The following is a 25,308-nucleotide window of genomic DNA, read 5'->3' as shown; positions in this document are numbered from 1 at the left end:
ATGTTCCCATCACATAAGACGTTTTACATCGGTACATTCTGCTCTTTAGTGCAAATTTTAACTCTGATAAGCAATGTAGTCTTTGTTAGTTGAGTATAGTCAGTCATCTAGTCAGCTTACATTTTCTACAGATACAGGCAATTAAGATGGCAGATCAGTCAGTGTATCTTTTGGTAATTGGATTTTCTTTTCAGAAACAAAAGAAAAACTAGTGGTGAATTGATTTTCATTTTAAAATAGAAGAATTAAAATTGAATTTCAAGGCGTTTTTTCTTTTTCAGTGTCAAAACAGATAAATCAAATTTAAAAAAAACGGATTGATTTTCATTTTCTCTCTCTAATAACAAAAAGGAAGTTACTGACAGAAATGGAAAAACAGACCAAAAATGTTTTTTTTTTTTGTTTTTTTTTTTTTTTTTAATTTTCTGAGACCCGATGTTGTCATTTTCAAGGAAAGAGCACTAATGCCTAGGTCACAAAGATTCTTCCTAACAATGGGTTTGTACGAATCTTCCAGTTGTTACGAAAACTGGACATCGTAGACATGCTCCCTCCATGACAAACCCATTGTTCGTGAGGATCTTTGTGACCTAGCTCTTTACTTGAAAATAACATCCGATCTCAGTAAATGAAAAAAAAAAAAAAAAACCAGCTATTTTTGGAATGTTTTTCCATTTCTATCAGGTAATAAGTTTCTTCTTTTTAATTAGAAAGAGAAAACAAAAATCAATCCACTATTAAAATTTGGTTTATCTGTTTTGACACCGAAAAAGAAAAATGCCTTGAAGTTCAATTTTAATTCTTCTATTTTAAAACAAAAATCAATTAACCACTTTATTTTCTTTTATTTCTGAAAAGAAAATCCAATTACCAAAAGATACACTGACCCAGATTTATGTAGAGAAGGAATGATTACCTCCGCCAAGGAGGTTATGTTTTTGCCAGGGTTTGTTTGTTTGTTTGTCTGTCCGTTAGTGTGCAACATAACTCAAAAAGTTATGGATAGATTTGGATGAAATTTTCAGGGTTTGTTGGAAGTGGGATAAGGAAGAAATGATTAAATTTTGGTGGTGATGGGGGTGGGGGGGCCACTGATCAGCCTTGGCGGAGGTCTGCGCTCTCCGAGTGCTTCTAGTTGAGACTGAAGTTCTTTATGCTCAGGTTAGTATTACCTGGAGACCTCTAGTAATTTCTGTAATTTTTGCTGTACAAATCTGCCCTGTCCGTCATTTGTAGTCAAACCTCCAGTGATCTGGTAATAATAGCCCTGTATAAATTGCAATACATATGATTTGAGAGTTTTCCTTTATTTTATTCTCTACCTTTTCTGATGAGGAAATATGGAGTACAATTTCAGAAGTTAAAACCCATCAGAAGAGGGATCCACACAGACAAATCTTTTTTTTTTTTTTTTTTTTTACTTTATTTACAGAACATTTTGAACATTTTAGAGAGACATTGTGATATACAACATAAGGTGGAAAAATATAGAATAAACATCAATTGTCACATGTGAATGTCAACTCCCTTCCCACCCATCATCCACTAAAAGGCCAATCGCTCAAAACCCAAATAAGAGAGAAAGAAATAGATAAAGAGAACAATAAAAAAAGTAAATAAATAAGAAAAATAACCACACAGACAAATCGAGCAATATGATGTAATGAATGACACATAACAAGTGTGGTACTGAGTGTTTTTCAGGCTCAGGATCAGGCTCAACAGTTATTATTGTTTGATACCTTATTAAGAGTGAGCTTTGACATCACATTCGTGGGATAATATCAGGAAATTGGAGTAAAACACAGACATGACTCATCCTGCACAAATGCTCAATATGAAACCAATATGGGGGCTAATTTCTAAATCCCACGGCGTCCCCAGGTAATTATAGTCCTGTGTGAATAGAGCTTAAGTCTGTTTTAATAACAAGTCTCATCTGTGAATCTGGACCTCACAGATACTCACACTGAGGCATCTTCTGCACAAAATGCAAGAATATTGTGATATTTTTATACTGAACCTTACTGTTTCTAAAACCCTTTGCACCAAGGCAGATTTGTTTCCATATCTACACACACACACACACACACACACACACACACACACACACACAAAAAAACCCCTGACTCATTTTGCAAAATTGGATTAATTTGATAAAACAACCTGTCTCACTTTAAAAACTGGAATAATTATATCTTCCTTTTAGCTTGCAGGCATCACTCACAAATGTACAAAAGTACAAAATATTGTCAATCAGGTTTGTTGTTTTTACAGGGATGAAATGTGCACACGTCTATTTGTCATTGTCTTTACTACTGTGCTCTAAAGTGACTATTTAGTGTGACCCCTGACCCCATGACAAGAAACAGCACAAGCGGTCGGAAATGTATTGAATGAAGTGGTATCAAATATCAGAAAATTAATGCAATAAATCTCGTATTGTCTGAACAAAAGGGTTAAAGACATCAATCAATCAATCAAATTTTATTTATATAGTGCTAAATCACAACAAAAGTTATCTCATGACACTTTACATATCGAGTTGGTGGAAAACAGACTCTAAGCCAATTTACAGAAACCCAACAGAATCCTCCAGGAGCAAACATTTGTGACTAAAGACAGTGAGTTTAAAAGGAGGTCACACTAAACACTACCTACTACCTTGATAGAATCTGCTTTTCCTCTGAAACCTTTGTATTTACTGCTGTACATACTTCCCCCAGGGTTCCCACACATCCTGGAAAACCTGGAAAATGACTGACTAACTGTCCAGTCATGGAAAGCATATGGAAAATGAGAAAAAAGGTCAAATGTTCTGGAAACAGTTCAGTTATCCTGGAAAAATGATTTATCTTCCCCCTGCCTTGTAAGCAAATGCAAACGGGTCACCTTATCTTCTGGGCAACATTGATGCCCAGCGCTCTCTCCTTTTATATTGACCTTTTTGCACAACAGGATAAAATTGTATTTCGATATTTAGTTAGATTTTTGACAATTTATGTTTTGCTTGGCTATTTTGGCAGTGATTTAGATTTTTATTATGTTTGAGAAATGCAGGTGCCAGATGTGTTAAGTGAACTCAGTTATGCAGTAAACAGATAAAACAAAAGACATTGTTTTTCAGTGATTTATTGAAAATACACAAATATTTTTAGAGGAAGTGCAGAAGAGAAAGTAACACAGAAGAGAAAGTTGAGTTGGGAGTTGCCCAGTTGAACATTGTAACTCCAGTTTGTCGTGTTAATAAAGTGCTACGCTGTAATCTGTTGGTGTGTTTGTGTTATTTTATGATACATTTGTCATTACTTTTCATAGATAAATTATAGCCATAAACTGCACATCAAATGTCTGACTAATAAACAGAGAAACAATCTGGGTAAATGCAAGTTACAACTGTAGAAAAGAACACTACCAAAGAATGAGGGGGACAAGGGAATGGATGAGAGTATGACGTGATAACTTGTCTGTGTAGCCGCTGAAAATGTCCTGGAAAATAATTTCAGGGAATGAGTGGAAACTCTATTCCCATATGTCCAGATTGTGTCTTTATACAGAGCCTGAGAAATGCATATGCTTGTGGTCATTATAACTTTACTAAACCAAACAAACCTAATGTTGGTCTAGAACTTTTGCACACTACACACACAGTAGGGTCTCTAACCTTGCTCCTGCAGGTGAAAACAAGAAAAAAACAAACAAAAAAAAACAAACAAAACACACACACATATCTATCTATCTATCTATCTATCTATCTATCTATCTATCTATCTATCTATCTATCTAGGTTTAGGAGTTCCATGAAATAATAAAACAGTTGCAAGTAACCTATGTTGCAGAGTTGAGGGGTTCCTTCTTGTTTTACTTCTTGTTTTTGAGGTTGACGTAAATAGTTTTTGAGCCATATATTTGCATATACAGTAAATAATATGATTTATATATGTATTATTTCAACTTGTCAGAAGCTGTACCTTAGTTTGCATTCTTTGGAGATGAACCATGACACCAACATATATATGAGTAATCCACAGGTAGGTGTCTAATTAAATCTGAGGCTTTGGGATTTGATGTCTTGTACTTCTGCTGAGTGGGTAGTTGTTTTTGGAAACATTGAAAATCAATTGGAAAACAGCTTTTCAAAACCAGACGTCCCAATACTTGGCCAAAACAATGGTTATGTTGGTGGTGATGATGAGCAAGCTGATGGCTTCCCACAGGTTGTAACTGGAGAGTTTCCTTTAGAACATATTGTTGCTGTTGGGTGGAAACCTATTATGTCCAAAATGGTTATTTTTCAGGAAACTGGAAAACCTAAGTATATTCTAAATAAATGATGGAGTTAAGAGATGTAATCACAAGCTGTTTTCAACACTTTTCATTGGTTAAATATTTCAAAAACCATCAGGCCAACGTGATGACTGGCCAATAGAATTGTTTTATGACAAAAAAAAAAAGGACCAAAAATGGACTTATGAGGTTTCCACAACGATATGTAAGAAACAAAAGCATACTCTTGCAAAAATTATACTAAAGTAATTAAGAGTCAAAGGTGTCATAAAGGTTCCACATTCAGCCCAATTGTGATCTCAAGTAAAATAATAGTATAATAACCTATAAATAATGACTCCAAATTTAGTTCAAAATTTAATTGTAAGAAATTGGTATCGGATCGGTATCGGCAAAACTAATCCTAAAAAAAATCGGATCAGATTGGAAGCAAAAAAAATCCAGATCGGGACATCACTAAATAAAACCCTCCAGGATGACAGGACTTGTTTTTTTCCTCAGTGCAAGATCAGGAACTACAACATTATTTAAGTCAACAAAAACAAGTGCTCAGATATGGTTTCCTTTATATACTTTCTAAATAATCCCAGAAAACATGGGAACTTCTAGACTAGACTTCTTTCTAGTGATATGACCGATAGGTGGATTGTATATGCAAGACATATGGGAATGACCTCCACGACATCATGGAGAGGGATGAGATGAAGAAAGAGAAGTGTCTGATTCAACGTTTCTAGTTACTTAGCAACAGTAACAGGTCTTTTTTTTTTTGCTATTAAGCTATTTGCTGCCACCAAACATTAATGGTGAACTCTGCTCCAAGCGCCTGTAATCACCAGCCTTGAACCTGTCTGCAATGAGAAATGAGCCAGGAAAACTCAAAGCTTCTTGTGCGTTGTTGCAACTGCGATACAGACTGTATTCATTCACTGTGACAAGTGAGTGCACGGTATCTCAGCTGTCCAGTTTGTTCATATATTATGATACATTGAGGGAGGTGTGAGAGTGTAGACGGGGACAGAACAGTCGTCTGAAAACCAGGCTGCACCAAAACTCTTCATATTTTACCACTAACTAGAAGGGCTTAAAATGGTAGATATACATTCAGACTCTACTGAGTGTTTCCAAGCTGGTCAGAAGGTTTGTTGCATAAATAGCATTGCTGTCTGCAGAGCCAGCTTTGACCAATGTGATGCCCAAGGCTAGATTTTTAGCTGGTGTCTCTTGAATCACCACCAATCACCGTGTTCATTCACTCAGACAGAAACCGGATGGCTTCTTTGTGAGATTTTCTTCATTTTCAACAAAGAAAAAAAAACCCTCAGTATAAAAACTGTGATTTTTTTTAGCCTTGTTGTATCCTCCGCATTATGTGATTAAGAGGAGGCTGCATTGCTGAGACATACTAAGGTGGAGAGGGTGTGTGTAGGTTGTACCGGATTAGCTCGGGTGGGATTTAAACACTTCAAAAGTGCATCTGAAGAGAGAAGAGGAGTATATGTGACCACTGGGTATTACTTTATATTAATAAAAAAAGCTGATGGATGGTAAAACCATGTGAATAATAGCACCTAAGATACACTGTAGTCTATAATATTAAACACAAACAACCAGTGAAACTACACCTAGCAATCATGCATAAAACATATTCTAGGGGGACTTCTTTAACATTATCCATGCAGTTTGTGATACATATAATACTAATCTGTAAAAAAAAATACACAGAAAATACACTATTTCAATTACAGTGTTAATGTTGCTTAACTTGAATAAGACGTCAGTAAAAAACTGACTTTCTTCAGAGGATGACTGCACACACTGTGACGCACAAAAAAGAAAAAAAAAAGTCAAATTGATGTTATAATTTACCCCTGACACTCTTCAACTTTTCCTGAAATTACAGTGGAATTAAATGGCATTAAAGGTGCAGGAGCTGAAATCAAAAGGGACAAACACCAGATATACCTTTCTTTAATGATGTTCGATACCATGGATTTTCTTTCCGATCCCATACACAGTAGAATTTAGGCTGGTATCGGCGATACTGATCCGATACTGATACTTTGTACAAATACACTTAATGTCTGGGAAAAAAAAGGGTATTTCAAGTCATAACTTTATAAAGAATACAAGACAGAGTAATTATTGCTTAATTATTAAGATCTATTATAAAAATGAATTGACGTTATATGAATGTGTGAACATGAAACATGAAAATACTGAATATATAACACCAACAAAAGCATCCAACATCAACACTTGCCCTCATTCACAAGTTTTTGTTAAGGAAACACAGCATTTTTACTGTTTCCCCTTTAGTCTGTTCAGTTTTTTGCTCACTACAGACTGACTGAGAAGTGTGACACAGTACACACTTACCCAGGCGGAAGAAAAAGTAGTTCCCACCAATCGCGTACCACTGAGACAAGATCCCAATAGTTCAGCTACTTTCCGCTGTGTTCCTGATAAACATTACCTCAAATGACCGAAATATTAAAAGTATCAATATTTTGATTTGTGAATCGATTCTAGAGTGTAAAGATCACATCACTACCTTCCTTCTGCAGTTCTCTATTCACAGTCAAACACAGCTGAATCAAAAGACTAAATATAGTTAGTAGATGACCTAGCACTGTGTTATGCTGTTAAGGAAAAGTGAAACATTTACAAACGTCAGTGTCAAAACATGGAGTTGGACAATAGAATCGTTTCCAGGTTGCATCTGACAGACTCTGATCAGGGCCTGGTAATTACACCCCCATACCTGTCTGGAAAAGCCTGTGATTAGCCAAAAACCTGCATCCCAGAGTAGATTTTCTACAGCCTGAATACACAGGGAAGGAACAGATGCAGAGTTCTTGTGTTTTCTCAGACCACTTCAATTACAACATGCTGAAAGGTAATTATGGATTTTTTTCCCCAGGGATGTTAAAAAAACTATGACGCACTGCAGCTTTATCTCTAGCTCTTTATCAAATTAGCAAACTGTCCAAAGTAAAGCAGTCCCACTCAGATCCAACAGTATCTGCCGGATAAACTTCACTGATAGCATTACCTGTGTTTTTTGCTGTTTTTCTTTCTCTTCTGTGGTTCTGATACCACAGGTCTGGTCTGGTTGTTTGTTACCAAATTCAAAGATGCAAAACTCAACTCTGTTCTGAAAACAGAAAATGAGTTCCATGAACCGTGTACTCGTGATTTCATACACTGGCTGCTGGAGTCAGCCAAAATAATGCATACACACATCAGGAAAAGAAAAAACTTGCATAAATATTTAATTTGTATAAATACTTCTATACATTTAGATACCTCTTTCGAAGTTGATCAAATTACGATAACACTGTGTACTGCTGTACGATGTTTTCCCAACAGATGGCATTACCCTCATGAATGTAGCATCAACAAGTGACGTCTACAACATGGCGGTGATACAGTTGTCGACTGAGGAATTGTGATGGAGCATCCCCTTTACTGAGTGCGGACAGTGCGCACTCACTCACACTCACACGCACACACACAATACACGACACACAAGTACACACCACACGATGTGCATGTACATGCCACACACACACACGAGTACACGCCACACAATACGTGTCACACAGGTACACGCCACACACATGCACACAAGTACACGTCGCGCACACACACACACATACATACAGTAGTTTGTACGAGGGTGCACACTTGTCCATTCTACACACCAACATACGCACACATTCGACATTCATGCTGTATACTCACCACACACGCTGCTTCCTGCAGACTGACCCCAAGCCAGCCAAACAGGGGCGTAGCTAGTGCCGCCGTTTAATAAAGGGGGCGTCGGGCGGGAAAATGGTCACCTGACCATTTAATTGGTGGTTTCCACTTATTAAGGTTATTTCTCTCTGGTAGAGAGTGGTATGTAATAAAAATAGAGTGGAAAGGTTAAAGGGGGTATTTTTCTTTATTTCCCTTGTGTTTTGAGGTTTCTTCTTCTTGTGATTTTCTGAGGAGAAATCATGTTTGTATAATTGATTGCTGTGGGTCATGCCCAGTGGGAGGGGCTTTTCCCTATATATGTCGGCCATTTTGGCTTTGTTGGGAGTCTGATAAAGCTGACGACACATTGTGGGTGTTTTGTCAGTCTGCAAAGAGTCTTTTTTTAGTTATTTCTTTTCCCTTTTCCTGTTAATATTCTGTAAATAGTTGTCACTGGGTTTGGGAAGACTGGAATAAAAAAACCTTAAAAGGAAGACCTTCATTTTTTTGTTTTTTCTCCGACTAGCCATACTATTAACTTTACAAAGTTGAGCCATGCTACAGGAATGTAAGATACTTTTAAAGCGGTACTTCAAATTTGAGTATGTTGTTGAAGTCCAAAGACAATGGAGGCGTGAGTTTGGTTCAGAACCTCCTACACGTCCAACAATTTCATGGATTTGTGATAAGTTCCAAACACATGGTACCGATACATTACCCAAGCAGTAGTTCACCGTACACATAAATGTCTGGAAGCCAGTGGCCACCACTTTGAGCACCTCTTGTAATTGTAGAGGGAAAAGGTAACTTGTATTAATCTCGTGATGTCTGAATAAACTTGGTATTGAAATATTTATGCACGTTTTTCCTTTCCTGATGTGTGTATACATTATTTTGGCTGACTCTGTAAACACAGATATTTAAGCAGTCATAATATGCATTTTCTTTGGCTTTTGACATCATGTAGATTGTTGATTTTATGTGCACAGATATTTTATTTGGGGTGGTCAGTCTATTTATTTATTATCTTTCATTGTGTTTTTATCTTAGTATTTTATCTTTTATTATGTTTTTATTGTGTTTATTTTACTGCACAGCACTTTGGAGACCTTTGTGTTTATTTAAATTTGTGCTTTAGAAATAAAAATGGATTGGAATACATTTCATACCATGCATTTCAGAGGGCTTGGACTGTTACAAATGGAACATTCCAGGTTGTAGATTGAAAGGTGTGATGATATTTTTTTTGTGTTCAGGGGCTCAAAGCCAGCTGGGTGGTCTTTTATAGCACGTCTTATTTTGTTACCATTTTCTGCCTCCGTTGCTGTGAAAAGAGCTTAAGTGGAGCTAAGTCACTTGCGGTGGGATTTTAAAAGGAAGCTGCACTTGCACTGAGTGTAATTTTACTGTGTGTTGGTGCTGAATATGCATATACGTAGGAGTGATGCTGTAATTTCAAAGAGTCAAGTATCTTCTTCTTTGTCCTACTTTTATTGTTTTTCATTCTTGCCTCTCTCTCTGTTTTTTGTCTTTCTATGAAACCAGTCGGAAAAGGAGAGCTACAGTGTCATGACACCATAAAGGGATAATGTCCACTTTGAAATGCAGGTTCTGTCGGTTTTAGTGCAGTCAAGTTCCAGCTTAGGCAAATGTATGCAGATATGACCACAGGGCTTTGAATGTACAATTGAAGGAAAGCTTTACTAACTATGCTGTGTCTCATCTTGCATATAATGTAAGATTATGTGATTGGGGGGGGGGGGGGGGGGGGGGGGCACTGGGATCTCTCAGCTCATTTGACTATGGACTGGATAAACCTTGAGCTCGCTACATACAGTCACCCATATGTATGTGCATGGTATATATATGATCTAATTTCACATAATCTCATTTCATCACCTTCTTCTACTATAGCAGGGGTGTCAAACTCATTCTAGTTCAGGGGCCACATTCAACCTAATTCGATCTCAAGCGGGCCAGACCACTAAAATAATAGCATAAAAACCTATAAATAATGACAACTCCAAGTTTTTCTCTTCATTTTTTGTGCAATAAAAACATTAAATTATGAAAATATTTACATTTACATACTATCTTTTCACAAAAAGATGTGAATAATCAGAAAAAAATTTAATTTCTTAAGAAAAATAAGCTACATTTTAATAATATTATGCCCCAACTTATCAATTGTACATGTGCATTACACACAATGTTACACAAACATTATATTGTTGAAATTTTGAAATTTGGAATGTGTAACTAAAATAAGAATGTCTGCAATATTATGTATCAATTTATTAACACAAGTTACAAATCGAATCTACAAATCCACAAAACATTTAGTAACAGACAGAATATTGTTAAAATTGTACTTCATTTTCAGGTTGGTCACGTTTTATTGTGTTATTAGACTATTATTTTACTTTAGATCACATTGGGCTAAAATCAGTTCAACACCTTTGACTGTTCATATCTTCAGTGTAATTTTTGCACTCCATAAAATCATGCCGCGGGCCAGATTGGACCCTTAGGTGGGCCGGTTTTGGCCCCCGGGCCGCATGTTTGACACCTGTGTACTATAGCATCCCTCTATCATGTTCATCGCTCTCATTCATTTGTTTTTGTTGCAACTAAATGACAAATTGAATGCATTTGCAGACAGACTTCTGCTCTGCAGAATATGGCTAAATGCCAGAACTCTTTTAGTGCAAATGTGAAATGACATCAGGAAACCATAATGTCCTGTTAACCCTATAACACCCAATGTATCATATTTGATATATGAGTTTTGAAGCCCTCTACATGATCAGTGTGATATTTTTTATCTTGAAAAACCTGGTGTATACAATTAGATACATGCAATACACAGGTAATCCTCCAGAAGGGAGGAATTTGCTCATCAAAGGCCTTTCCAGTGACACTACAAGACTGTCATTAACCCTTTCATGCATGAATTGTGAGAACCTGAGTCAAGATTTATATTTTTTTAGTGTTTTTATTCTTCCTTAGCCATGAAAAAAAACAATGTGATCAAGTTTTTTTTCTATGGAGTTACAAAAATATCCATGCATTTAATTTTTGAAGTAAAGAAACATGTGTTTAAAACCCAATATCAGAAAATAATATGAAAACAATGAAATAAAAACATTTTTAATACTGCTAATCTGATGTCTTCTCACATTTTAACATATTCTAATGCTAGTAATTACTCGTTTCATGGGGATAATATGCAAAAAAAACAAAAACTTTTTGTCGAACAAATAACAATTGATTTACATTCAAACATGTCACTGTAGACCAGGTTTATCAAGAACAGCACAGTTACAGTAACGGTATGAATGTCAGTGTATGGGATGATGCAAAAGTGTCCACTGTGTTGGCTGATATGGAATTAAAACAACAAAACCCATTAATATACAAGAGAACAGCTTTAGAATAACTGTCCACTGTAGTGACCTATGCATGAAAGGGTTAATGAGGAAGGAGGCAGAACTTTACCAGTTTTGAAAAGGAATTACCAATTTGTTAGATGTGTTTGTGTTATATTATGTTTTTGTTTGTTCAAAAATAATATTCGAGCATCGAGACCTGATGTATCAAATATGACACAACATTGAAACTCATACATGGAAATTAAGATTTGAAAAAAACTTATTTGGGTTGTTCAGAAGGACCAATAAAGGCTCCAGTTTCAAAGAACTGGAATTTTCTGTCAATGATTTAATGTTTCAGTCTTTACAGGGTTAACTTATGTACTGTGATAATAAAGTTCGTATGAGACTGTGACAGTTACGTGGATAGATTTTTATTTCAGCGTAATTTTAAATCTCCACACGTATAAAACAAAAGGGGGTTTGATCTCGGTTCCTCTGAGACAGTTTGGGTTTCTTCAGTGAAAGCACAGATGTACTGAGGGATGATGGGAAGGGGAAGGGGCAGAGATGGATGTATGGTGGGAGAGAGCGACGGAGAGAGCGACAGAGAGAGGGTGGGTGGGTGGGTATCAGTCACAGGGATGGAGGGATAAGGTGGAAAACAGTGACAGATGCAGAGATGAAAGATGGTCCAGCTGGAGACACCCCTCACCCCCACATCACACATACACATGCATACACACTCTACATGTAGTCATCTGGTGTTTACATTCAGATGCACAGGGGACTTAATGCTAAATAAGGCTCAGTAAGTGCCTCATATCCTATATTTTGCTTATTTTTCCATATCTGTTTCATGAGATAATTTTCAGTAATGACTACTCCTTAATGGGTAATTTATTATGAATAACATGTTGGAGTTCTTTTTAGTGTAAAAATACTTAATTGTAGCTAGTTTCATTTAATTGCAAAGTGATGTTTTAATCAAGCTGAATGTGCAATTTTATGATAAATATTCAAGAAGGTTTATACCAGTGTTTTTCAACCTTGGGGTTACCTGGAATTCAAATGGGGTCACCTGAAATTTCTAGTAATTGATAAAAATAATTTTAAAAAACTTACCAATAAAAAATATATGGTGAATTGAGAGAGACAATCACAACACATAAAAGACATGACAAACTCTGAAGCTGAAACTGAAGCACTGTGGTACTGTATCTGCCAAATGTTCATTGTGGTCGGTTTCAGATGCTGCAGCTCTTTCATAATTCATAGTTTGAGTTATTGTTTATTCAGTATTAATTATCAGCCTTATAAATCCAAGTTGGACTGACTACATATCCTGACCAAGGAAAACAAAATTCTCACAATTCTCACTCAATTCTCAGTAATCTTCACCTGGCTTTTCCGCCTCGGTCCATAATAATATACATTACATAACCTAAATGTCGTCTAAAATTACACTGGTCAACAACAAATTTATTGTTTAAGTTTTTTGAGGTGATTTAGGATAATTTTGGTGTGCTGAATCCAAAAATCACATTAATTTTGCTCAATCAGGTCAACTTTGTGAACTACGCTACATATTGGCTTTTTAACATTTTTGCTTACATTTATGGGCATTTTCACATCATATGATACAAAATTCTTTCATATTTCTTGCAATAAACGAGTTCTGAAGATTTTACTTTTGCCAATTTATGATTAATGTTTTTTTTTTTTTAATATTCCAGGTGAATGAAATGGCTTTGACTAGAAGATCTTGCAAAAATAAGCCTGACGTATTCAGCTACAGTTTGTAACACTTAATAAATACATCCTGTTAGAAAATGATTTTTTTTCTCTTAAAACCTATTTTGGATGAGAACTATATAAAAAAAATCAACTGATTAAGTCACAAAAATGTAATCAATTTTGTGAGAAGATCAAATTTTTCAAAATCAAATTAGCAAAAAAACCTGACCTGATTGAGAAAAACAGATGTCATTTTTGGATTTAGCGGTGCAAAATGGTCCTAATTCAGTTGAAAAAACCTAGACAACTTGCAAAAAACATTTTTTGTAACCCAGTGTTATTGTTTATTTGCAACATAGTATAGCAAACTAGTACATGATCAAAAACAAATGAATTTTAGCAAAAAACGTCTCCGTTTCGAATGTTAAAATGGGGTCATGAGCCAAAAAAGTTTGAGAACCACTGGTTTCTTATAAGTATTTGTATTCTTCTAATGCATTTCATTGAGCACATTCTAAAAAAATACACGCTTTTATTGTGACAGTGTGTAAATTAGCTCTCAGCAAGTAACTGAGCTGCATTTGAACACAGCTACAGATGGTGTTTGTGTTATTTTACAGTGATGTCACTGTTTTTTTTTTTTATGTGTGTGTGTGTGTTTGTTTAATGGCCATGTAGTTTATTTGCACTAAATCCAGTTTCCCAGCTGGTGAAAGCTGTAATGAAGCACATTACCGGAGCACATCTTTGCTAAAATTCAGTATGCCTATTGTGGCTGACACACTGAGTTGTGTAACCACCAGTAGACTGACCACACCTCGGTTATGTAACTGTGCTCTGTAGTACACTAGCAGCCCTGTGGTGGGTTAATGCCAGTAAATGTGTGGGAGCATCCATATTGTGCTCCATTAATACTGAGTGGGTTTGACTGTGAAATGCTGCTGCTGCACTAATAATTGTTACTCATGTTCCATTTCATCGTATACCATCATCTACACTGCGTCTATAATGCAGATGGTAGAAGAAATACAAATGCATAAAAGACTCGAAAGCCTTTGAATTACAAACAACACATAAAGAATGTTTATGCGGATAGTAAAACTGGCTTCCAGTCTAAGAAGGCCTTCAGACAACTCAGCATCTTTGAAAATTATCCAGTTATTTGTTGAGCTTCAATAGTTAAAAAAAAAAAAAAAAAAAAAAAAAGCTTCAGAAGTGAAAACTGTGTGTATCTAAGACAAAACACCTGATCCTAACCAACATTTGATATGTTATGGAACCACACTGACACCATATCAACACTAACATTGAGCTTTTTATGACTGGTATACGTGACAATTCCAGCTGTTTATTGCTTATAAATATTCATTTCCAAGATGGATGTGTGAAATTATCCCAGATTTGCTCGACAGATTTTATTTCCACATAAACACAGAAGACAAAAAGCTTAACAGTCGCTACTTTAAAAGAATGCGGTCACGCTTAAATGGCCTTTCTGTTTGCTCAAAGCTCCATGCTACACACAGGAGAAGGAGTTTCATTTCTTTCATCTTCAACAAATGCATTTTGCCCAGTATCACTGTTATCATGTGAAGCTCCATATGGTCTAATTATGATTTCATTTGTTAGTGTGATTGTTTTAAAGCTCTACTTAACAAATATTAGTTTGCAGCAGGCATTGTTAAAACAAAAAACACAAAACCAAAACAAAACAAAACATTGCTTCAAACAAAATTAGTCCTGTATCTAATTTGTTGATTTAGAGGATTTTGCTTTAGCTAATATCTGAATGGAGCAGAAATCCTATTAAAAGCATTTGTTTTCCAGGCACCAAAAAGTCTAAAAGTTGTTTATGCATCTGTTCCACTGGTGCATTAAATATCACAGCAGCACAGATCACAAGCTCTGCCTGCCTTCTTTATATTTATCTCATCTCGGAACATTGGTTACCCTGTGGTATTTATTCTGCTGCACTATTTATTGTAGCTGCTGTTTGGTTGAATTAGGAAAAGCAGTGGAGGACATTGTGGAGCATCTTGCAAACTCAGTAGAGCATTACCAAAAAAAAAAAAAAAAAGCAAAAAACTAGAAGCACTCGGAGAGCGCAGACCTCCACCAAGGCAGATCAGTGCCTTGGATTTGGATGAAAACTTCAGGAAATGTTGATACTGGCACAAGGAAGAAATGATTAAATTTTGGTGGTGATCGGGGGTGGGGGTGGGGCTGATCTGCCTTGGCGGAGGTCTGTGCTGTCTTTTCTAGAAAAGCACTCGTAGGGTGCAGACCTCCGCCAAGGCAGATCAGTGCCCCCCCCCCCCCCCAACCCCCACTACCACCAAAATTTAATCATTTGTTCCTTGTGCCAGTATCAACATTTCCTGAAATTTTCATCCAAATCCATCCATAACTTTTTGAGCTTTCTTGCACACAGACAGACAGACAGACAAACAGACAAACCAACGCCGACAAAAACATAACCTCCTTGGCGGAGGTAATAAAAAACATGTGACGGCAGAAATACTTCCATCCATGGTTCAGGAAGACTGATGGGCCTGTGTTGGGTTATGGCTTTTGATAAAACACCTGCTGTCCTGCTAGAGCACTACAGATCTATCTATCTCTGCATTTGAGACAGGTCATGTGTTCTGTATGAGTAATGGTTTTATCACTCATAACTGGTTCATAGAAAAGTTGCCAGCTTCATGAAATGTGACCACTGTTTTTCAACTACATAAATTATGAGCAGTCCCACTTGGAGACCTCGACCAATATTAATCAGTTTATTAAAGATCCCCGGTAGTGGAAATCTTCTCATGGAACTTCATGTCCCAGTTCACTGTAACACATGTTTTGCAGTACTTTTTTTCCCCCTCTTACAAAAACCCACTCAAAACTGCTGCGGTTTTCTATTCATACACTCAGAAATGAATAGGAGACAGAGCCATTAATTCCTTCTATACAGTCAGGAAAGGAACAGAACGCTTAAGCAGTGCATCTGCAGCACTGTGTTGCACAGACACTCGCAGACGCTGTTCTCCTCCTGCTTACTGACCTGTTTCAATAATTCAGAAGAATGACTTGCTGGCTGACTGGCAATGGCCTCCATCCATGGACTCTGTCAACCATTTCACACAAACACACCCACATACACTCATATAAACATAGCGGTAGTTATGTTGTTAGGCGGCTACAGTATAGAACCCTAACACGCTTTAGAGATTTGACTTCATGAAGATATTAGTTGTTTTGCATCACTTCAGTAAGTACAGTGTATATGTGTTTGTCTCAAATTTATGTGTAATATATCCTGCACTAATAATGTAATGTAAAAAGACAGCAGCTAATGGACTGTGTGGATTTTTTAATAGAGTGAGAATCCTGTTCTGCATGGCTTCTTCTCTCTCTGACAGAGTGTAAAAGTAACCTGGGTAATTTCAGATATTGATGGAGCTGATGATAACTTTTAAATAACGGAAGATCTTATATTTCTGTTTAAGCAACAGGGAGCACCTGAGTTCAAGTTTCCTGAAAACAGAAGAAAGTTAAAAAGTTAGGAAGAGGATTCCATGAAGCTACAGTCGTAGGGGCTGTGTGTTCTTGTATTTGGGAGGGTATAAGAGCAGAGATAACATGACATGTCTGCAACTTAAAGCTTATTTTTCATTGATTTATTTGCAGATTTTGTTGATTCCTTGATAAAGTTTACTCCAAAAAAAACCGTCCAAATGGTGAAACAACATCTAAGTGATATTAACCCTTTCATGGATAGTGGTCACTACAGTGGACAGTTGTTCAAAGGTGTTGTTTTGTATATTCATGGATTTTGTTGGTTTAGTTCAATATCAGCCAACACAGTGGACACTTATGCATCATCCCATACACTGCAATTCATACCATTACTGTAACTTTGCTGTCCTAGATAAACCTGATCTGCAGTAACATGTTTGAATGTAAAAAATTGCTTATTGTTATTACATTTAATTAACAGTTTGTTTGTTTGGTTTTTTTTTGCATATTATCTCCATAAAGTGAGTAATAATTAGTATTAGAGTATGTTCAAATGTGAGAAAACATCAGATTAGCATCATTAAAAATGTTTTTTTTCTCCATAGTTTTCACAGTATATCAGTAAATACATGTTTCTTTGCTTTTAAAATTAAACACATGGTGTCCAGCAGAGTGGACATTTTTGTAACTCCATGAAAAATAGGTTCATAAAAAAGTTCAATCACATTTTTTATGCCTAAAGAGGAATAAAAAAAACACTCAGAAAACAAAAGTCTTGATTAAGGTTCTCATAATTCATGCATGAAAGGGTTAATCCAAAACCTAAAGATGTTTCACTAATTCATTAATACAAAAAGAGGCAAATCATTTCAAGCCAATGTTTGTCATTAGGGTTACAGTTCTTTGCACGAACAAGCACTATTTCCATTGGGATAAGCGTAACCTGGGGACCTCTGATGGTTTGGAATCTAACCACTCATGTCTAATGGACATTATTTCCTGGTTCTGATGTCAAGTCCCTTACAGACCACTTACAGATAATTATTAAAAGATGGACAAATTCTTGTTACTATAGCTGCAAATCAAAACATACGCCTCTGGAAATTTCACCCAAAACACTATTAACTTTCATGTATAATTCCCAGTGCAGCATTTATGGTTCTCAACCAGGAAATATACAGAGGAAAAGTGTGGTGAGAACAAAAAGCACTGAAAATCTCACCAAATCACAAAGATATTGACTCATACAGGAGTTATCTTATGTCAGGACCTTTGTGTTAGCTAAAATATGGTTATTTGCCACATTACAAATTAACTATATGGCAGATTCACACAGGATTAAGATCACAGACAACCTCCACTAGTATTACAAACATCCACAATGTCCGACTAGTACTAGTCCCATGTGAATAGGGCTATAGTTGATGACAAACATGCTGAAGTCTTTGATACTTATTTCTGCAACTAATGGACATTGTGTTACTGGTACATACTTCATGGTTTTGATGACATCATTAGTGTTTAATGTCAGTATAGTCTATAGACCCTCCCCATGCTGTGAACTCTTAAAGAATAAACAAGATGTAATACAGCAGAATTCCTGCGCGGCTGTGCGTCCTAGTTAAGGCATTTCATAGTTGACAGTTATATAAGATATTGAATAATTGAAAGTAATTATTTTTAGGAGACATTTTCTGTGGACAGAATATTGTGATTCTTGTTTCAGGTGGGGATTCTTCAAAGCCTTGTGCCTCATCACAAAGAACAAGTGGAGAAAAGTTATTATGGCTTTTCACCCCAGGTACCCCAGACTCATTAAAGGATATGCACTGTAGCAAAGTCAGAGCAAAACTGAGTAAATGCATCCTCGCCTGAGGGACATAAGCTCATTAGACTGCCGCAGTTGTCTTTTTACTTTGGGAAACTACAAGACACTAACTATTGACCTGCACTTTATGTAAGGCTGTTGTCTGATGCAACTTTAATTCTGTTGCTCTGCTGAATTACATCAATGTTTAATGCTGTGACTTCATGCTGCTACAAATACCATATTAATGAAAATCACTTTGACAGTGACCTGAAAATTCCTTTTTAGCAAAGACAGAAACAAATGGTATGTTTCCAGCTGATATAGATATGTAGAGAAGGAAAACTAAGTAAATATACCAGATGGATGATTTTTATTTGTCTATTTGTGTCTGTCAACAGCAATTACAACAAAGTATGGTGTCGAATTACCATGATAGAGAGGCAAAATCCGTCTTCTGGTTGGACCCCATGGGATCTTATTTAGGGGAAAAATGTATTACAATCAATGGAGAGAGACAAGTCATTTTTTTGTTATCTTGTTCAATATATGCAATCATTTACAGATATGTTTGTCAGTTTTAAAGATTTTAAGTCAAGAAAGTCGCAGTTTGTCATAAAAAATGTTCAAGTATCTGACTGTGAAAATACATAAATATGAAAACTAAAAAAAGTTGTATATTGCGTTGCAGCTTCAAAATGAAAAGGCTGTAGAGATTTTCACACCTCTTAATAACCTTAAACCTCCCTCTCGAAGACGACCATTTGGTTTGGGTAACACGTATCATGTTGAGAAATGCAGTCTGCTGAGCTATAACACAGAAAAATAAAGTTACTAGACTATCTTTACCACAACCAATGTAATTTTTAACTAGTAAAAATCAATTCATCATGTCTCATAGGGCACATACCACTTTGTATTTTTGTGTCTCAAATTTGAGCTGAAATATCACTTCAAAAGGTAAAAAATAAAAAAATAAAACAGCTACAATGATTACAACTATAATAATTAACCATCCACAGACAGTATGTAAAGATGGATGAAGTGGCGTTAATAACTCCCACTAAAGTTAAAATTTGTTAGCCACAGGAGCTGTTGTGAGATGCATGTGAGAGTTTCACCCCTCATTGGTTTTAGGCTGTGACTGCGATTCATCCTTGTAGCTGTCACTAATTATTATAACATCTAACACAGGGGTGTCAAACTCATTGTTGTTCTGGGGCCACATTCAGCCCAGTTTAACCTCAAGTGGGCCGGACAAAAAAAAAAAAAATAGCATAATACCTCATAAATAATGACAACTCCTATTTTTTGTCTTTGTTTTAGTGCAAAAGAAAAAAAAAAATCAAAAACATTAAATTATGAAAATATTTACATTTACAAACTATCCAAACAAAAAAGATGTGAATTATTTGAAAAAACAGAAATTTTTTAAGAAAATTAAGTGGTATTTTAATAATATTATGCCTCAACTTATACATGTGCATTATGGATCAATTCTATAAAGGCACAAAACATTTAGTAACAAAGAATATTGTTAAAATTGCACTCAATTTTCTTGAGACATTTCAGGTTATTCTCATTTTATTGTTAAAGGATCATTTGTTCATGTAAATATTTTCATAATTTAATGTTAGTTTTTGCACTATAACAAGGAGAAAATTTTGAAGCTGTGATTATTCATAGGCATTACATGATATTTTTTCCACATTAAACCAAGAAGAAAATTTGGAGTCATTATTTATAGGTTATTATCTTATTATTTTACTTGAGATCACAATAGTCTGTATGTGGAACCTGAACTAAAACTAGTTCAACACTCTTGGTTGATTATATCTTAAGTGTAATTTTTACACTATCCAAGTTCATCCCGCAGGCCAGATTGGACCCTTTGGCGGGCCGGATTTGGCCCGCAGGCCGAATGTTTGACACCCCTGATCTAATACCTAATTAAAAAAAAAAAAAAAAGATCCTAAACTGAAAAATGAGGAACACAAATCTACATGATAAATGTATCTAAAAAGTCAGAATTCACCTTTGGAAGACAATGGATGTATGTGTACTCATTAAATAAAGTGTAGAGGTGGTAATTCTTCTAGCCTATAGTCCAATTCTGCAGGGGGATTGAAATATTTTGCTTTCAGATTTTAAGTGCTCTCACAACATTCATCCCTATATATAGTCTGACTACACCAGTCAATTAGTCTCAGAAAAGATGTCAAAGTTGCGGGCACTGAATGTGGAGTACCTACTGTGTGTACTGGGTTCGCCTAATCACTGCCTAGAGGAAGAAGAAGCTCCTGCCCTTGCTTTCAGTGAAGGGTGTGATCCTGCATATTAACACCAGTCAATCATTCTGCTGCTGCTGGCAGATTTGCTGACAAAGACTCTATTTTACCCCCATATACCTATAGTTATGTTTTATGTTTTATCAAGGTCAAACATAGGCTGTGAAATTCATAATTTTAATGTTTATCTGTGGATCTGTCTGTCCGTCTGTAGTATAGTATAGTTATACCTATGGGACTAATCCAGGATTGCCAGATAGGTGGATATTCTGTAAATTCTGTGACCTGCACTTCATGTGTAAGCGTTTGTGCTGCGCTAGGCAGATTTCATTACTGGCTGACTGTAATAACTCTTTGTGTGCATCTGTGTGTGCATGTGTGTGTGTGTGTGTTTGTGTATTTGTATGTGATCTTGCTGATACCAGACACCCGAATAGCCCACACTATTGACGTGAGAGCAATCTGTAACTCTGCTCCGCATCTATCTGTATCTCTTTCTGTATGTCTCTTCACTTTTAAAACCTCTACCTTTTCCTGTTTCCCTTCTCCCTCTATCCTCCATCTGCTTATTTTTTATCCATCTTTTTCTTTATGTTCCTCCACAGTGCCCTTCTGTCTCTCCCCGTTGCCATCCCCATGATCTCTCCTCATTTTCTTTTCAGCCCTGTCCGGCTCGCCCTCCCTTCCACCTCACTCTTTGCCCTCATTCTTTTCCTCCTTGCCTCATTTTGATCCATCCCTCCCTCCATCCCTCTCTCCATCCTGCTGGCTCAGCTGGTATAGAAGCAGCCTTTGTTTCAGCTGTGTCCTCTATCCTTTGAAGGAGGAAAGCTGAAAAGAACGAGGGAGGGATAGGAGGGTAACATGAAGCATGGACAGGGCAAGAGGAGGGAAAAATCCAAAAAGGGGATTAAAAAAAAAGAAAATGATTGAGAAAACAGGAGGAAAGGAGGGAGGAGGGATGAAGGGGTGAAGGAAGGGGGATATCTTTGGATCAATGGTCAGGGTTGTTCGAGTCATTGATATCCAGTAGCAACAGCATGTGAGGGCAGATTTCCTGTGTGGGGGGGATCAGTCTTAACTTAGCACACTTCCACTTGTTCAGTGGTGCAGAGTTGCAGACCTGCTTTAGTTTTTGGTTAAAGGTCAACACAGTGGTCTACAGTGTTAACACGTTAAATACCCAATTAGAAGCCTTCATACATTTAATCTACTGGGGCCGACAAAAGTTAAAAATACACATTATGTTAGGACTGCACGATATTGGAAAAAACTGACATTGTGATTTTTTTTAACCCTGCAATATATGTTGCAACATGAAAAAATACTCCAGAGTGTATAATAGCTGTGTGGTGCTAATGTAAATGGGCAAACTAATTAGTTGTGTTTCCTCTTGTTGTGGTAACAGGTGCAAGGCACTGTCAACACAGAAAATGTGTTTCCAGATGACTGACGTTGCTTTTCTTTGTGGTGCCAAGTCTTCATTTATGGTGATTTTCTCTTGTTCGTTGCTAATTTTTCAATATTGTTACCAGTGACTCACTCCAAACTGATTAAGAATGATTGTGATTGGTGGATTGTTGCGCACAGTGTGTGTCAGGTTCTCTTGAAATTAGATGAGAATACATTGCGTTCATTTGCCTCCTACATTGCAGGACCTGCGATGTGACTACTGTGCAAATGTACTTCGCGATGTCGATGCTCAAACGATATATTGTGCAGCTCTACATTGTGCTCATACATTGAAAGGTTTTCAAAATGTGATGTGAAGATTTCAGTTCTGTTTTACCACTGACAGTATTGCCTCAACTACCCTTGACCTGGCACAGGTTTTTGGTCATTTCACTGCATGAGAGCAAGCATCAGTAACATCTTAGTATCATAATCGCCAAAGTTCAAAGTAAGCCAAGGCGACACTAAACATGATGTACAATCATGGAGAGCACAGATTTATTGGTGCAGAATCAATGCTACATTAGCATGCATGTTTGTCATCAGGTTGCGAAATGGGATGCCAAGCCAAGCTTGCAAGAAATTTCTGAGAATGTCACATCAAATTCTCAATGGGTTTCAGCAACTACTGTTTTGTGTCACTTGGAAAAATCTTAATGTAATGTTGTATTTCCAAAGCAAAAGCTGACACCATCAATGGAAAGGTTGCACATGAGAGTCTAAGGACTGTTTGATTTTGTATTGTCTATGTTTTATTGTTAAATAACTACTTACTTATCAATATTTTCTTGTTTTCCAGTGAAGGAGAATAGACAGAAGGTTCTGGAGCTGCATACTCACCCATGATGTTATAGCTGTGGTACCATGTGAATTCTGAAGTGGAGTGTTATCACTTGTACATTGAGGTAAGATCACTTTTTGGTGTTTTTCCTTCTTTTATCTTATTATCAACCTGATTAAGGTGTAGAGACTTGTAAGGCATGTGTTGTTTTGTTGTTAATGACTAAATGCAGCATGAATTTATTATGAGCACTGAATTCAAGACTCCAAAATGGCACCCATTCTTTTCAACCACATACTGCTCACTGATGCTCACACACGTACTGTTAAACTAACTACACTATATGTGCACTTCTATTAATGCATGCTCTGGGTTGTAGGGGAAGGTAGCCTGGCTTTTTTAGCCAATAAACCCAGTTGACATTTACTTGAGATAACAGGACATTGTACTCGTAGTTTCTTGGTGATGAACTGTTATTGTATTCATGTAAACTAATTGCACATCTGCATCACACTCACACGTCTTGTGAAGACACTGATGCTTTGTTCCAAGACATTACAGTGTAATTACTACAGTGTTTATATCTGCAATGTTTTACATTTCCACAATGATGGCATCTTGTGACTTTTATATGACTGTGCACCCGGTGGATTATGAGTGATAATGATGAACGTGTTATTCATAGTTTAATACGATGGAGACTGTGCACTGATTAGCTTCAGGTTATTACACAGTATTTTTATGAATATATTAATACAGAACTGTCCCATGATGACGACATGTCACATCACTCCTTGTTCGAGTATTTTGCCAACCATCAAACAAAGAATCAAGAAAAATGGCCAATGCTATACAGTACTGGGACCTACCTACTGTTCACTATTACTGCTGTGACTCTTAGGTCCAAAGCCACACTTTTTACAGTGCTTTTGTCCCTGCTGGCATCCATCACCTGGATGGCAAACTGTCTTGTTTTGATCCTGTGCTGGAAATGGAGATGTAGTGGAAACTACATTAGCCATTTGATTACACCTCAGCAACTACCGTTGTAGTAGAAACCTGAATAGTGCTATTTAGCTCTCTGTGAGTTTGCCTTGCAAATTAGAATGGCCTGTTTGGCCCTATAGTGGAAACCAGGCTATCTTGTTTTACCTGTGTGAATGTCCCATGGAAACCAGCTTGGCCCAGTTTGGATTTGTAATTGAACCCAGGCGGTTCCTCTGCTATGGAAATGTAGCTGGCCCACTTTGGCCATTTCAGTAAGACTCAGCAGATCCTGTATTCTTAGCCCAGGCTGAGGATGCTCTTCCTCACGTTCCTCCTCTTTCTCAACACTTACTTCCATTCTTTAGCTCTAATCATCTCTTCACTTTGCACTAATTCTTTTATACAGGGATATGGCAGCTTGTCATGTTTTGAGGTGAAATCCACCTCTAACATCCGTACCCCCGAGATTCTGCTGCTGATTTCTACTCCCTCGCACCTCCTCTTGTTCCCCTCTACTGCTCTTCTTTTCCTCTCTTTAGCGGCTGTTAGAGCTACACTTCTAACCTCAATATGTCCCTTTGGGATGTGGTTGCCTGCTGAACTCAGCAAGAAAGCAACAACAAAAGAGGGAGAAAGGGAGGAAAGAGAGGGGGCACAGGAGGGAATATCTATCTATCTATCTATCTATCTATCTATCTATCTATCTATCTATCTATCTATCTATCTATCTATCTATCTATCTATCTATCTATCTATCTATCTATCTATCTATCTATCTATCTATCTATCTATCTATCCATCCATCCATCCATCCATCCATCCATCCATCCATCCATCCATCCATCCATCCATCCATCCATCCATCCAGTAATGCATGTAATTATGGTTGATGCGGTGCTTCCTCTGTCTTTTCAACATGCAAAAAACAGGATTATTCAAAGGAAAAATAAATAATGAGATACATACTGTGTGTGTGAGTGTGCAAGACAATATGTGCTATACATTTGTAACAAAGCCTCGGGCAGTTCTACCATCTACTCTAACCATAACAAATCTCACACATGCACATAAAGGCTGTTTGCTGAGATAATATCCTAGCTTGAGGTTGCAGAACCTTACAATATCTAGCATATCCAATTCTCTTAGTGCAGATGCTACACCCACCAGTTGAGCAGTCTTTGTGAGTGAAGCTGCTGCCATATGTGCCCCGACAATCAGCCTTCATTTAACACAACACATTCTGTTAGCAGGTCACATGAAATGACAGGTTGGACTGGGGCCGCTATGAGGATGAAAATTAACTGCTTATGAAGAATATCACAGTTGTACAGATGTAGTGTATTT

The 25,308-nt window shown here is 36.8% G+C and overlaps 1 protein-coding gene across 2 annotated transcripts in view; it reads left to right on the top strand.

Moving 5' to 3' along the window:
* Positions 1-25,308, top strand: part of lrfn5a (leucine rich repeat and fibronectin type III domain containing 5a) — a 153,573-nt gene that overhangs the window by 59,254 nt on the left and 69,011 nt on the right. For both annotated transcript variants that reach the window (XM_030126156.1, XM_030126155.1), the window contains one exon: positions 22,996-23,101. The gene's annotated coding sequence lies outside the window, so the exon portion shown is untranslated. The remainder of the gene's footprint in view (positions 1-22,995; positions 23,102-25,308) is intronic.

Source organism: Sphaeramia orbicularis, chromosome 22 (assembly GCF_902148855.1).
Source record: "Sphaeramia orbicularis chromosome 22, fSphaOr1.1, whole genome shotgun sequence".
NCBI lineage: Eukaryota > Metazoa > Chordata > Actinopteri > Kurtiformes > Apogonidae > Sphaeramia > Sphaeramia orbicularis.
The sequence above is the reverse complement of the archived record's forward strand: the minus strand, read 5'-3'. Positions and strand labels throughout refer to the sequence as shown.